Source organism: Bos javanicus, chromosome 3, assembly GCF_032452875.1.
Source record: "Bos javanicus breed banteng chromosome 3, ARS-OSU_banteng_1.0, whole genome shotgun sequence".
In the NCBI taxonomy this organism is placed as follows: domain Eukaryota; kingdom Metazoa; phylum Chordata; class Mammalia; order Artiodactyla; family Bovidae; genus Bos; species Bos javanicus.
The window spans coordinates 86926841-86941069 of record NC_083870.1 but is presented as its reverse complement, the minus strand read 5'-3'; the positions used below and the strand labels follow the sequence as shown (position 1 = coordinate 86941069).

Sequence of the window (14229 nt, the reverse complement as noted above, 5' to 3'; positions counted from 1 at the left end):
TCAATCTTTAGTTGAGGATGGTCTTTCCCATGTACACATGTGATTAAACTTTCATTTGGTTTTCTCCCATTGATCTGTAAATTCAATTCTTGACCAGCCAGAAGAACCTAGAAGGGTAGAAAAGAACTTCCTCCTGACAACCCCAATCCAGGAGCCCTAGGAACTAATCACACGGCCTCAGCCTCACTGAGCCAGTATCCTCACCTGTAAGACCAAGAGAAGAACATGTATTTGGGGTAGTTATGAGGAGAGCAGAGTGACTATCACAGACATGGCACACACCCCAGTTCAGTGCAAGCACAGTGATTACCTAGGCTTACCTCTCAGAGCTGGCATGTCCTTGGACAATAACTTCCTTTTACTGTAACTTCATCTCCTTTTCTAGGAAAATAAAGAATTTAGACTTGATAACTTATCTTCCAAATGCCTGGGAGCCTGATTTTTTAAAAGACATGGCTCAGGTTTAAGCTAAGTTTGTGGAATCTTCCCTCCTGTTACTTACTGGGTGTCTCAAAACAAGCTAAAAAACGTTTCAGACTCCCTGCATCTGTAAACTAGGGACAACTAGGACATAGCTAACTGGAAATGTAAGGATAGTGAAGATTAAATGAGATAGGTGTGTCCAGGACCCACCAGACTGTAATTTCCTTAAAGGCTGGAACCCATTTGTAGATTTACAAACTGTGACAGTTCTTCTCATGGTTGCTCACAAAATTAGATGAGAAAATTTAAATAAAGTATCAGGAATAGGATCTGGCACAAACTAAAAACATTTGATAAATATTATTAGAAGGGCTTCCCTCTTAGCTCAGTCGGTAAAGAATCTGCCTGTAATGCAGGAGACCCAGACTCGATTCCTGGGTCAGGAAAATGCCCTGGCGAAGGAAATGGCAACCCACTCCAGTATTCTTGCCGTGGAGAATCCCATGGACAGAGGAGCCTGGCAGGCCACAGTCCATGGGGTCGCAAGAGTCGAACACGACTTAGCGACTAAACCACTACCACTTTATTTTAGCAACTGTCTGCATGAGTCCTGATGTTCAGTGCATTGTTGAAACGCAAAGTTACAGGATACACGCTGGACACATACCAGCGGCTACGAAAAGTTTGCATGGATAAATTCTGCTAGAAGAGCCTGCAGAGCAGGAAACTCGAGGCCTGAGAGGACAGACCCACTTCAGGCCTTAAAAGTCCCTGAGAGGGTGGAAGAACCTGTTAAGAGACTGAGGTCCACACGACTCGCCGGGGCCATATAACCGCAGGAGCAGGCGGGGGCCAATCCCCGGCCCGGTTCAAAGGGCCAATCGCGGCACGTTTTACAAGGGCCCCGGCCGGAGGGGGCGGGGCCGCGCGCGGGGCGGGGCGGAGCCTCAGCTGCCCCTGTGGACCGCCCAGTCCAGGCCCGGTGGGGCTCCGCTCAGCAACCTGCAGAGCCCTGATAGCTAAAATGTAATTTCAGATTGGACAAGTAAGTGACCCTCCTCTCAGTCCCACGTGTGTACCAGGGGCTTTACAGAAGCGCAGGCTCGCAGCGTGAACGTTCTCCAACCGGAGAGCGTATCTGGCCCAAGCTTCCCTCCCCTTTCCCGCAGTCGCCTCCTCCTCTTCCTCCTCTCACCGCCTGAGTCTTAACGCCAGCGCCAGCCGGGCCCTTGGCCTCGGAGATCTTGTTGAGTCCCCTGTGTTCTGGGTGAGGTGTCCGGCCACTCAAGAGACGGGTGGGCCTTTTCTGCATTCCCCCATGCTGCCTAAGATGTGTGGAACCCTGGGTCCTCTGCAGTCACTATCCAGTTAATTATGTTAATTTCCTCGCTTTCCCCTCATCCCCTCAGGGCCCTCGACCACCTTATTTCAGGATATTTCCTGGTAAAGAATCCGCCCGCAATGCAGGAGACCGAGGTTCGATCCTTGGGTTGGAAAGATGCCCTGGAGAAGGAAAAGGCTACTGGCCTGTAGAATTCCATGGACTATATAGTCCATGGGGTCGCAAAGAGTCGGACACGACGGAGCAACTTTCACCTAGGCATTTTTGAGCCTTTTAATTTCAATCTGGCTACTGTAAGGCATTTTAAGACCTGTGTTGCTTGTAGCTTTCAGCGCTTTCAGCAACTTGTAATTTTTGAAGTTTAGATTAGATGGTATAATGCCCTTTGGCTACAGTTATCCTGGGTAGAAACGGCCTAGGAGTATCTTTCCATTTTTATTAATGACCTTTCTTTTTAAGAACAAGATGCAAAATGGTGAATTTCCCTAATCCTTGACTATGTTCCACTAAAGCACTTTTCATATCTTAACATTTGTCTCTAAAGAGTCTCTGATTTTGTCTCTAAAGAGTCAAGTCATTTACAAAATATTGAAAAGCAGTCATCATTAGATTAATTTTTAAAATACGGTATTAGGGGGAGGAATTGATGATGCTTTTGAATTGCAGAGCAGTGAGAAGGCAACCTGCCTTTTAGTTTGTGGCTGGTGTATAGAGGGTAGAGTTCTGTTTTATTTTGCTTGCTTTTCCCTCCTTCCCTGTAATCCACCAAATGGGCATCCTCAAGTTGTAGTTAAGTTGTCAGCTGGGTCTTCCAGCCTTCTGGCTGCCTCCTGGTCTTCTGGGAGTTTCCTGTTAATGAGGTCCTGTCCTTGGCTTTTGACCTGGTGGTCACTGGCCTGACTCTTGGAGGGATCAGCTAAGGAGGACTTCCTGGTGGCAGGCTCAGAAAACTCTTTATTAAGGATGATTGAAGGAACCCAGAGGGTAAGAAGGCCTGGAGATTGATTCTGAGGGGAAGGGAGTCTCCCTGCTGGCTTTGGAAGTCAAAACATGTGTACTGGAAGAAGGAACTAACCCAGAGGGTGGAGATCTGTGTCTTTCTGGGTGAAGTTAAGTTTACTGGGCGGAGACTGGACCTTCTTCCAGGCTGTGTTAATTGTTACTATCAGTAATTGTTACTAGGGACCTTGTCTTTTCCTAGAATCTGGTTCCCTTTCCCTAACCTACTTCACTTAGTTCAAATCACCATCTGTTATCAGCTGGTTCTGAAAACGGTTTCAGGTAGTGAATCTTCCCCACCCCCACCCCTAAATATTTGAAATAATTATTTTACCAGAATGCACTACATACAGTATTCAGCCTCTTACCTGCCCCTATTTTTATACGGTGGAATTTAGAGTCTACTCAGATTATGTAAGGGGAGGCACCCAAACCAGCTCTTGCGTTCATTTGTTTGTTCCCTGATTTGGGAACCTGCTCTGGGCCTGAGCACTGTGGTAGGCTCTGGGAAAGCAAGGATTGGTCTTTGCTTTCAAGCTTTCATCCATTCTGCTTCTGTCTAGTCTGGCAAAGGAGATTATATGATACTGAGATTGGTGCTGTAGCAAGGTATAAGAAGATTCTCCCCTGTAATGGACTGTATGGGGAAAAAAAAAATCTAAAAAAAAAAAGAATGGATATTGCTGATTCACTTTGCTGTACACCTGAAACTAACACAACATTGTTAACCAACTATACTCCAATAAAAATCAATTTTAAAAGATTCTCAGGAGTTGAGAGAAGTCCAAATGGCCCACTATAGGGCCATCAGTATGACTGGGCTGGAGAAAGACTTGCTGACCTGGGACAGCATGGGCAAAGCTACGCAAGGCTGGTGCACTACTGATTATGGGCAGACAGGAGAGAGTGAAGTGGGAAATCGCCAAAAAGGAGGATGGGGGAGTGCAAAGGCCAGCTCAGGGAGGGTCAGGTGAATCAGGTTAAGGAGTGAAATGTATCTCGAGAGCAAGCAGCAGCTAGTGAAGTGACTGACACTCAGGGATGTGTTTTAGAAAGTTAATTCTGGCTGCAGGGTGGCAAATGAAGTGGTGAGGACTGAAGAGAGTAATTTAATGCAGGTGAGAGATGGGTTAGCATAGTTATGGGACTAGAAGAAAGGGATTAGAATAGAATGCTTAAGAATTAGTTACTGATTGAATGTAGGAGATAAGGAAAGAATATAGCAGTCAGGGTACCCTGGAAAAGAAAAGGCATTCACCACTGGGATATTTTTCAGCAGCTTTATTGAGGTATACCTGGCATAAGGTAAACTGTACATATATAAAGTGTCTAATTTGAGAAGTTTTACTATTATCCGTGACACTATCATCACAACCAAGATTAAGAACATTTCTTACACCCCCGTTGATTTCTTGTGCCCTTTTCTAATTCCCTCCAAGAACCAGTGAGCTGCTTCCTGTCAGGATACATTATTTAAACTTTTTTAGAATATTTATCTGTAGGGTAATACAATATGTATCTTTTATGTATGGTGACTTTTCTTTAGCATGATCCTCTTGAGATTTGTCCAGGTGGTATGTGCATACATGGTTTATGTTTTGTTTTTCTGAGTAGTATTCCATTGTACAACTATGCCATATTTAGTTTATCCATTAACCTGTTGATGGACATTTGAATTATTTGCTGCTTCTTGGTTACTACACGTAAAGCTGATATGATTACTTGTATAAATGTCTTTGTGCAGCCTTTCTTTCTCTTGGTTAAATACTTAGAAGTGGAATGGCTAGTTTAGACGGTAGGTGTGTATTTAACTTTTTAAGATGCATCCAATCTGTATTTCAGAGTGATTCTAGTTTGCCCCAACTGCTGTGGTCACTTTTAAATTTTAGTTATTCTATTAATGTGGAATTCTTTCATGGGGTTTTAATGTGTACTTCCCTAATGACTAATAATCTCAAGCTTCTTTTCATGTGCTTATTTCCCCGTATATATTTCATACATCTTGGTTGAAGTGTTTATTAAATCTTTTGTCCATTTAAAAAAATGACCTATTTCTTTATTGATTTTTGAGAGGTTTTTATGTATATTCGCATTACAAGTTTGTTTTTTTTAAATCATAGTTGTGATTTGGAAAAATTTTCTCCCATTTTGTGGCTTATATTTTCATTTTCTTAACAGTGTCTTGAAAAGCGGAGTTCTTAATTTTGGTGAAGTTTAATTTATCAATTTGTAATTTTAATGATGTCTGTTTTATCAGTTTATTCTTTTATGGATCATGGTTTTGGTATCTAAGAAGTTGAGCCTAGTCTGAGATCTCAGATAGTTTGTCCTATTTTTTTTTTAAAGAAGCTTTATTTATTATTTTATATTACATCCAGGATCTATTTTATGTTTACCTGTAGAACAAGATACGGACAGGTTTATTTTTTGCCTATGGTATCAGCTGTTCCGGTACCATTTGATAAAAAGCCTATCCTGTGTCTCATGAAGTGTTTTTGTACCTTTGAATAGAATCAGTTTACCATATGTATATGTGGACCCATTTCTGGATGTTTTATTTCATTACATCCATTTCTTTGTCTATTTTAATGCTATTACCACTTCGTTTTGATGACTATAGCTTTGTAATATTAAAGTCAGGTAGAATATCCTTCCACTTTTTTGTTTTTAAAGTTGTTTTGGTTATTCTACATCTGTTACATTTCCATATTAATTTTACAATCATTTCAAAATAAAGCCCTGCTTAGATTTTAATTGCAATTTAGTTTAATCTATACATTAATTTGGGGAGAGAATTGACGTCTTCAATTTTGTTTTCTATCCTTGGACAGAGTATATCTATTCATTTATTTAGGTCTTCCTTAATTTCTTTCAACAGTGTTTTTTTAGCTTTCATAGATGGATCTTTGTCAGATTATCTGTAGGTCGTTCACATTTTTTGATGCTGTTGAAAATAATGTCCTTTTAGGTTTCAGCTATCAATTGTTTGTTGCTACTTGTATATTGACCGTGTATCTTGCCATCTTGCTAAATTACTTATTTAGTTCTAGTAACTTTTTGCTGGTACCATCAGATTGTCTATCTGATCATGTTATCTGTGAAAAAAGACAATTTTACTTCTTCCTTTCAATAAGAATGTCTTAACTTTTCTTGCCATAGTACACTGGCTAGAATCTCCTGTGCTGAGAGGTTTCATTAATTTTTTTAAATGAAGAATGGGTGTAATGTTTTGTCAGTTGCTTTTTTCTGTAACTATTGAGATCATAATTTTTTCAAAGACTGGTCAGTTACATTCATTGATTTTTTTTTTTTTTTGAACGTTAAATTAACCTTATATTACTGAGATAGATCCCATTTGGCCAGGACCTACTATCCTTTTTATATTTTGTTGGATTCTATTTGCTAAAATTTTAAGAATATTTGCATCTGTGTTAATGTTTGGTAATGATATAATTTTCTTTCCTTATATTGTCTTTTAAGTTTTGTTATCAAGATAATTCTGGCCTCATAGAATGATCAGGGAAACATTTATTTCTCTTCAGTTTTCTATAAGGGTTCATGTAGAATTGACATTGTTTCTTTCTCAGATGTTTGGTAGAATTCATCAGTGAAGCCATTTAGCCATTTGAGTTTTTTTTTTTTTAATGGAGGAGACAGAAAAGTCAATTGACTTAATAATAGAGGACTGTGCAGATTATCTGTTTCTTCTTGAGTGAGGTTTGATAGTTTCTGTTAATATATTTAAAGGAATCTGTACATATCATCTAAGGTGCTCATAATACTTTTATTACCATTTAAACATTTATAGAAGCTGTTGTAATTTCATTTCCCTCATTCCAAATACTGGTTATGTGTCTCTTTTCTCTTTATTTTCTTGATCATTCTTGCCAGAAATTTATTAATATTATGGATCTTCTGAAAGAGTCAGCTTTTTGTTTTCATTTATTCTCTTTATTATTTTTTAATTTATTGATACTTACCCTAAATTTTATTTTCTTTCTTCTGCTAACTTTGGATCCCTCTTACCCTTTTTTTTTCCCTAATGTATTAAGGTAGAAATTACGGTCATTTACTTGAGACGTCTTTTCTAATATAGGCATTTGAGTCTGTAAATTTTTAAGCATGGCTTCAGCTGCATCCCACAAGTTTTGTTGTTTGTATTTTCATTCAGTGAATACATTTTCTAGTTTTTTAAAGTGTCTTTTTGACCTATGGTTTATAGAAGTGTGTCAATCGGTCTCCAAATATTTGAGGATGTTCCACATATCTATTATTGATTTATAATTTAGTTCCATTTAAGTCACAGAAAGTAGTTTATATGATTTGAATTTTTTTACCTTTTTGAGACTTGCTTTATGGCCCAGAATATGGTCTGTCTTGTATTAGGTTGGTGCAAAAGTACTTGCAGTTTTACAGTGTTGAACTTTGCTGTTTTATACTGGAATACATTCTTAAGTGTGGTTATGTTATATGTCATTTTAATGCACATTTCTCACTTTATTTTTTTGTTAATGACTTATTACTTACTGTTTATTTTATATTTATTTTAGACTAGGGAAATGATGTTAGATAACAAAAGTGAATTCAAGTGATTTGCTTATTAGAATTTGCTTATTCAAAGTGAGTCATAAAGCAATGTAGACAACTCACAGCATCAGCAATGCATCTGGCTCAAAACTGCTAATGAGTGTACAAAAAGCAGTCGTGGCTCAAGAAGTTGTGCAAACAAGATGAGAGCCTTGAAGATAAAGAGCATAGTGGCCAGCCATTGGGAAGCTGACAATCACTAGTTGAGAGGATCATCGAAGCTGATGCTCTTACAACTACATGAAAAGTTGCCCAAGATCTCAGTGTCGACCATCCTACATTCATTTGGTATTTGAAACAAATTGGAAAGATGAAAAAGGTTGATAAGTGTGTGCCTCATGAGCTGACGGAAATTCAAAAAAATTGTCATTTTGAAGTGTCACCTTCTCTTATTGTATGCAACAGCAACAAACCATTTCTTGATCGGATTGTGATGTGTGACAAAAACTGGATTTTATTTGACAACCGGAGGTGACTAGCTCAGAGGTTGGACCAAGAAGAAACTTCAAAGCGCTTTCCAAAGCCAAACTCGCACCAGAAAAAGGTCATGGTCACTGTTTGGTGGTTTGTTGCTGGTTTGATTTACTTTCAGTTCAGTTCAGTTCAGTCACTCAGTCGTGGCCAACTCTTTACAACTCCATGGACTGCAGCACGCCAGGCCTCCCTGTTCATCACCAACTCCCGGAGTTTATCCAACCTCATGTCCATTGAGTCGGTGATGCCATCCAACCATCTCATCCTCTGTCGACCCCTTCTCCTCCTGCCCTCAAACTTTCCCAGCATCAGGGACTTTTCAGGTGAGTCAGCTCTTCACATCAGGTGGCCAAAGTATTGGAATTTCAGCTTCAGCATCAGTCCTTGCAATGAATATTCAGGACTGATTTCCTTTAGGATTGACTGGTTGGATTTCCTTGCAGTCCAAGGGACTCTCAAGAGTCTTCTCCAACACCACAGTTCAAAAGCATTAATTCTTTGGTGTTCAGCGTTCTTTACAGTCCAACTGTCACATCCGTACATGACTACTGGGAAAACCATAGCCTAGACTAGACGGACCTTTGTTGGCAAAGTTAATGTCTCTGCTTTTTAATATGCTGTCTAGGTTGGTCATAACTTTCTTTCCAAGGAGTAAGCATCTTTTAATTTCATGGCTGCAATCACCATCTGCAGTAAGTTTGGAACCCCTAAAAAATAAAGTCTGACACTGTTTCCACTGTTTCCCCATCTATTTGCCATGAAGTGATGGGACTGGATGCCATGATCTTAGTTTTCTGAATGTTGAGCTTTAAGCTAACTTTTTCACTCTCCTCTTTCACTTTCATCAAGAGGCTCTTTAGTTCTTCTTCACTTTCTGCCATAAGGGTGGTGTCATCTATATATATGAGGTTATTGATATTTCTCCCGGCAATCTTGATTCCAGCTTGTGGTTCTTCCAGCCCAGCATTTCTCATGATGTACTCTGCATATAAGTTAAATAAGCAGGGTGACAATATACAGCCTTGACGTACTCCTTTTCCTATTTGGAACCAGTTTGTTCCATGTCCAATTCTAACTGTTGCTTCCTGACCTGCACACAGATTTCTCAGGAGGCAGTTGAAGTGGTTTGTTATTCCCATCTCTTTCAGAATTTTCCACAGTTTATTGTGATCCACACAGTCAAAGGCTTTGGCATAGTCAGTAAAGCAGAAATAGATGTTTTTCTGGAACTCTCTTGTTTTTCGATGATCCAGCGGATGTCGGCAATTTGATCTCTGGTTCCTCTGCCTTTTCTAAAACCAGCTTGAACATCTGGAAGTTCACGGTTCATGTATTCCTGAAGCCTGGCTTGGAGAATTTTGAGCATTACTTTAGTAGTGTGTGAGATGAGTGCAATTGTGTGGTAGTTTGAGCATTCTTTGGCATTGCCTTTCTTTGGGATTGGAATGAAAACTGACCTTTTCCCGTCCTGTGGCCACTGCTGAGTTTTCCAAATTTGCTGGCATACTGAGTGCAGCACTTTCACAGCGTCATCTTTCAGGATGTGAAAGAGCTCAACTGGAATTCCATCACCTCCACTAGCTTTGTTCATAGTGATGCTTTCTAAGGCCCACTTGACTTCACATTGCAGGATGTCTGGCTCTAGGTGAGTGATCACACCATCGTGATTATCTGGGTCGTGAAGGTCTTTTTTGTACAGTTCTTCTGTGTATTCTTGCCACCTCTTCTTAATATCTTCTGCTTCTGTTAGGTCCATACCATTTCTGTCGTTTATTGTGCTCATCTTTGCATGAAAATTTCCCTTGGTAGCTCTAATTTTCTTGAAGAGATCTCTAGTCTTTCCCATTCTGTTGTTTTCCTCTATTTCTTTGCATTGATACCTGAGGAAGGCTTTCTTATCTCTCCTTGCTATTCTTTGGAACTGTGCATTCAAATGGGTATATCTTTCCTTTTCTCCTTTGCTTTTCACTTCTCTTCTTTTCACAGCTATTTGTAAGGCCTCCCCAGACAGCCATTTTTGTTTTTTGCATTTCTTTTTCTTGGAGATGTTCTTGATTCCTGTCTCCTGTACAATGTCACGAACCTCCATCCGTAGTTCATCAGGCACTCTGTCTATCAGATCTAGTCCCTTAAATCTATTTCTCACTTCCACTGTATAAGCATAAGAAATTTGATTTAGGTCATACCTGAATGGTCTAGTGGTTTTTCCCCACTTTCTTCAATTTCAGTCTGAATTTGGCAATAAGGAGTTCATGATCTGAGCCGCAGTCAGCTCCTGGTCTTGTTTTGCTGACTGTATAGAGCTTCTCCCTCTTTGGCTGCAAAGAATATAATCAATCTAATTTCGGTGTTGGCCGTCTGGTGATGTCCTTTAGCTTCCTGAATTCCAATGAAACCATTACATCTAAGATGTATGTTCTGCAGATGGATGAGTTTCACCAAAGATTGCAATGCCTGCACCTGGCATCAGTCAACAGAAAGGGCCCTCTTCTCCACAAGAACACCTGACCACATGTCACACTCAGAACTTCAAAAGTTAAACATATTGGACTATGAAGTTTTGCCTCATCTGCAATATTCACCTGACCTATTGCCAACTGACTACCACTTCTTCAAGCATCTAGAAAAATTTTTTCAGGGAAAATGTTTCCACAACCAGCAGGATGCAGAAAATACTTTCCAAGATTTTGTGAAATCCTAAAGCATAGATTTTTATGCTACAGGAATAAACAAACTTATTTCTTATTGGCAAAAATGTGTTGATTATTAATGATTCCTATCATGATTAATAAAGATGTGCTTGAGCCTAGTTATAATTTAAAATTCATAGTCCAAAACTACAATTACGTTTGTACCAACCTAATAAGTATTCCACGTGCTCTTGAAAAGAAAAAATATATTCTACTCTTGTTGGGAAATGTGCTTTTTACATGTCAGTTAGCTTTACTGACTACTGGTATGTATTATGTACTTGCTGATTTTCTATCTGCCTGTTCTACCAATTATTGAGAGTGGCACATTTAAATCTCTCATGATAATTGTAGACATACATGTTTCTCCTTGCAGTTCTATCAGATTTTGCTTTAGGTATTCTGACACTCTCTTATTAGGTGGATTAATATTTGGATTTTTAGGTCATATTGGTGAATTCATCCACTTTATCATTTCATAATTTCTGCTGCTATTTTTCTTCAATATCTATTGAATCATTATTCCTGGTAATATTTTTGCTTTAAAATCTACTTGCTGCTGCTGCTGCTAAGTCGCTTCAGTTGTGTCCGACTCTGTGCGACCCCATAGACGGCAGCCCAACAGGCCCCGCCGTCCCTGGGATTCTCCAGGCAAGAACACTGGAGTGGGTTGCCATTTCCTTCTCCAATGCAAGAAAGTGAAAAGTGAAAGTGAAGTCGCTCAGTCGTGTCCGACTCTTAGCGACTCCATGGACTGCAGCCTACCAGGCTCCTCTATCCATGGGATTTTCCAGGCAAGAGTACTGGAATGGGTTGCCATTGCCTTCTCCGTTAAAATCTACTTAGTATTATACTAATATATCAAAGTCTACCTGTCTTTTGATTGTTCTTTTATGGTATATCTTTTTCCTGCTTTTCCTTTTTAACTTGTTTGTTTCCTTATATTTAAAATGGGCTTTTTATAGGCAGCTTAACAAGGCAAGACATAAAAATCTCTGCCTTTTAATTAGGGTGTTTGGACTATATATAATGTAATTTTTATGGTTTGTTTTAAACATAGCATGTTGTTTTTTTCTTTTCTATTTGTTCCATCTGTTTTTTGTTCTCTTTTCTCTTTCTCTGCTTTCTTTTGGATTAATTATTTTTTTAATTTTATTTTTTTCCTCCTTTATTGGCTAATTAAGCATATCCTTTTTTCAGATATTATTTTAGTGGTTGCTTTAAAATTTATAGTATACATGTTTAATTTATCAGAGTAAACTTTGAAGTGGTATTATACCACTTCATATGTAATATAAAACCATACGTAAAATTAGATAGCCAGTGGAAATTTGCTGTATGACACAGGAAGTTCACATCCACTGCTCTATGACAACCTAGAGGGGTGGGATAGGGGTGGGAGGTGGGATGGAGTTTCAAGAGGGAGGGGACATACACGTACCTATGGCCGATTCATATTGATATGTGGCAGAAACCAACACAATATTGTAAAGCAGTTATCCTCTAATTAAAAATAAATTAAAAAGATCATACAACATATATTTCTAATTCTTGCCTCATAGCTTTTGTACTACTACTGTTTATATTATACAATACATTTTGCTGCTGCTGCTAAGTCGCTTCAGTCGTGTCTGACTCTGTGCGACCCCATAGACAGAAGCCCACCAGGCTCCCCCTTCCCTGGGATTCTCCAGGCAAGAACACTGGAGTGGGTTGCCATTTCCTTCTCCAATGCATGAAAGTGAAAAGTGAAAGTGAAGTCGCTCAGTTGTGTCCGACTCTTAGCGACCCCATGGACTGCAGCCCACTAGGCTCCTCCGTCCATGGGATTCTCCAGGCAAGAGTACTGGAGTGGGGTGCCATTGCCTTCTACAATACATTTTACTTCTGCGTGTATTGAAACCCCACAATACATGGTCACTATTTTAGTTTTAAGCAGTCAATTATCTTTTTAAGACATTCAGAACTTTTTAAAAAGTGTATATATACCCACATAATTAACTTTATGCTCTTCCTTTTATTTTATGGATCCAGATTTCCATGAGATATTATTTTCTCCCACTTCTTGTGGTACAGTTCTGCTGCTGAGAAATTTTTATCTTTTTTTCGGGTCCACACCTTGAGGCATGTGAAACTTCCCCAACTAGAGATAGAGTCCACACCCTCTGCAGTGGAACAGCAGAGTCTTAACCACTGGACCACCAGGGAAGCCACCGATGTTTTGTTCTTTTTTTTTTTTTTTCCTCTGATGATGAATTTTGGTATGACATCTTTGGTATGTCTCAAAAAAAATCTTTATTTCAGCTTCAGTTTTGAAAGATTTTTTTCCCCCACAGGATAAAGAATTCTAGTATAAAGTTTTTTCTTCTAGTTCTTCAAATCTAGCTCTGCTGTTCATAGCTTGCATTATTTCTGTTGACATTCTCACATTTTTTTCTTTTTTTTGCATAATTTGCCATCTCTACCCTGACTGCCTTTAAGATTTCTCTTTACTATTGGTTTTGAACAATTTGGTTATGATGTTGCTTGGCTGAGTTTTCTTTATGTTTCTTTTGCTTGGAGTTCATTTGTGTTCTTGAATATGTGGTTTTATAGTTTTCATCAAATTTGGAAATTTATAAGCATTATGTCTAATGTATTTCTCCTGATCTCTTCTTTGTTCTCTCCTTCAGGTATTCCCATTTCACATATATTTGGTCACTTAAGTTTTTCCACAGCTCACTGATGCTCTATTTTTAAAAAATCTTTTTTCTCTTTGTTATATTTTTGATAGTTTCTATTACAATGTCTTGAAGGTCACTAATCTTCTGTGTTATGTAATCTCATACAGTCAGCTTTTCATCTCAGATATTTTAGTTTTCATTTTTATAATTTCAACTTGATTCTTTTAAAAACCTTATATGTCTGAACTTTTAAATTCACTCTTTCCTTTAGCTTTTTGAACATAGGACTTTCACGTATAATAACTGCCATAATATCTGCATCAACTCATTCTATCAGATAGGTCAGTTCTGGGTTGGAGTCCATTGATTTTTCTCACTTTAAGTCGTATTTTCTTGGTTCTTTGCATACTGTTAAGTTTTGACTGAATACCAGACCTTATGTGTTTTACCTTGTTCAGTGCTAGATATTTCTGTATTTCTATAAATACACTTGATCTTTGTTTTGCAGCATGTCTAAGTTATTTGGAAACAGTTTGATCCTCTTGCGTCCTGCTTAAGCTTTGTTGAGTAGGACTAATGCTTCTTCACTGCTGAGGTAAAGCCCGTCTGTGTACTCGCCCCCAAGCACTGTTAATTATGAGGTTTTCCTCACTGGCTGGTGTGAATCGCCACTATTCATGGCCCTGTGTGAAGTCCACTGATTGCTCACTGTCATCCTTTTGAGTGCTTCTGGCTCAGACGGCTTCTTCGCATGTGTATAGTGACTGCTACTGTCCTGAATACTTGACGAACACACCTTCTGGGGCAACTTTCCTATCTCCTACTTTGCCCCAAGAATTCTAGCCTCCTTGCTCTGCACAGACTCCTAGCTCTCGCTCAGTTCAGGAAACTGCAGGCCTTGGTGTGGATTTTCTCTTCCTGTGTCCAGGTCCCAGGCATTCAGCTTGAACAATTTCAGGATACCTCTTTTTCTCCCCCCATCTCTCTAACATCACTGTATTTTGTTGCCTGATGTCCTGTATCCTGAGAATCTTTGTTTCCTGTATTCATT

The 14229-nt window shown here is 39.1% G+C and overlaps 1 protein-coding gene across 6 annotated transcripts in view; it reads left to right on the top strand.

Moving 5' to 3' along the window:
* Positions 1-1353: 1353 nt before the first annotated feature.
* Positions 1354-14229, top strand: part of FGGY (FGGY carbohydrate kinase domain containing) — a 523869-nt gene continuing 510993 nt past the window's right edge. For 3 of the 6 annotated variants that reach the window (XR_009735607.1, XM_061413061.1, XM_061413054.1), the window contains exon 1: positions 1355-1468. The gene's annotated coding sequence lies outside the window, so the exon portion shown is untranslated. Of the gene's footprint in view, positions 1469-1492; positions 1719-14229 lie in introns of those variants that run through there. The other 3 variants (XM_061413058.1, XM_061413057.1, XM_061413055.1) reach the window with 3 other exon arrangements.